At 42.9% G+C, this 1750-nt stretch overlaps 1 non-coding gene across 1 annotated transcript; it reads left to right on the top strand.

Annotated features, from left to right (window-relative positions):
• The first annotated feature begins 322 nt into the window (after window positions 1–322).
• Window positions 323–394, top strand: trnaq-cug (transfer RNA glutamine (anticodon CUG)). Its single transcript has one exon. It is a non-coding gene; the product is annotated as a tRNA-Gln (tRNA).
• The last annotated feature ends 1356 nt before the right edge of the window (window positions 395–1750 follow it).

Genomic DNA, 1750 nt, shown 5'->3' on the forward strand with positions numbered 1-1750 from the left:
TGAAATTGTTTATATTTTCACATTAGCTTCCAGTGTGATGAAAGCAGAGCTGTGATAAGCTGATGTTGTTCAGTACATTTACCGCAGTAAGGTTCATATCAGTTCGATGATAACATTGCTCTTTGAATGTGGTGAGCTACACTGAAATTTAATGTAGTTGAAGATAGCCTTAGGACTTTTTTCAGGAGGAACAGCAAGGACACTGTAAATATGAATTGCTGTGGGTAATTGACGGGATTGTGCAATGAGACTGATATTTCTCCCTGCTGTTCAAATTGGCGCAAGTATTGAGCGAGGATTTTCAAGCGGTTGCCATGTGTTGGGTTCCGTGGTGTAATGGTGAGCACTCTGGATTCTGAATCCAGCGATCCGAGTTCAAATCTCGGCGGAACCTTGCTTTAGTTTGCAAATGCAGATAATTGATTTGCAGAAGGGCGTTTCTTTTAAATTTCTCACAAAGTACTAATCGGAAGGACAATTTGTCAGCCAGTTTAACTGCTATTACAATGCACATTGCTGAGCCTCTGGTGCCAGGTGCCTGCAACATCAGTGTTTTTCATCTTTTCGCCGCTCTTTAACTCCTCTGTTGAAAAAAATGAAGTAGCTGGTGTCACACAATAACAATTCCTGTAATGTATGCTTCCCATCATTCTGACCAGATATTTACAGAATTAACCTGGCTCATGTGATAACCACCGCACTATAGAAACACGGAGATGGCCTGAGGGCAAGCAGATCCGGTTTGCTGGAGAACAACTAGAGTGGCTCCAGAAGCCCATCTTTTGCCCACAGCAATTGATATTACATTGCCTCTGCTGGTTCCTCCTGTCAAAATGAATAATGATACTTCCCACTGTATTAAAGTTTCGTAATAACATGTTCGAGAAAAAGTATTCATGACGTTTAAAGCAGATCAACTGAACAACTGAAATTTGTGGCATTTGATCACTTTCCCCCACAAATGCTATTGCCTCGGATTCAATGCCTCAGAACACTCACCAACGGTTCTGGCGGAAGTGATCGCTGTCAGATATGGTGCTGCAGGGAATGGAATTAATGGAGTAGGATAGGCTCACATGTCCCACGGAGTCTCCTCCACAATTTAAGGAGATTATGACGAATCCCAGGACTCAACATCAATTTCCAACCCTATCATGATGGCCCTTCATTCCCTTAGGTTCCAGAAATATCTCTATCTGAAACTTCAATATCCTAATTTACTGAGGACCCAGAGACCTCTGGCGAGGCGTCATCCGCACTCGAAACTTTGGCTCTTTTCTCTCTCCATAGATACTGCCAGACTTACTGAGATGTTCCAGCATTTTCTGTTTTTGTTCCAGATTCCAGCATTCGCAGTATTTTGCTTTTCCCGCCGCGATTTACATTCCGTTTGTTTCTTTTTCTATCACAACTTCGTCAACTCTGACCCACGGCTCCCACCCTCACACCCCGCATCTCCCACACTTAAAGTATCAATCTCGCCATCTTTTCCTGTCTTCAGCTTTGATGACTGACCATACAGATTTGAAATGTTGGCTCTATTCTCTCTCCAGAGATGCCGTCAAGCCTGTTGAGGTTTTCCAGCATTTTAAGTTTTTCTTTCAAGTTCCAGCATCTGCAGTAATTTGCTGCTGGCTGAAGGAGTCATTCGTGTTCGATCGAAACATGAGGTTTTTTTCCCCCCAAACGTTTTTCGAGTATTTGAAAAACGCTGAAATGTATCGGTCAGATTAAAATGCTTGCCCGCATC

Source organism: Mustelus asterias, unplaced genomic scaffold, assembly GCF_964213995.1.
Source record: "Mustelus asterias unplaced genomic scaffold, sMusAst1.hap1.1 HAP1_SCAFFOLD_986, whole genome shotgun sequence".
In the NCBI taxonomy this organism is placed as follows: domain Eukaryota; kingdom Metazoa; phylum Chordata; class Chondrichthyes; order Carcharhiniformes; family Triakidae; genus Mustelus; species Mustelus asterias.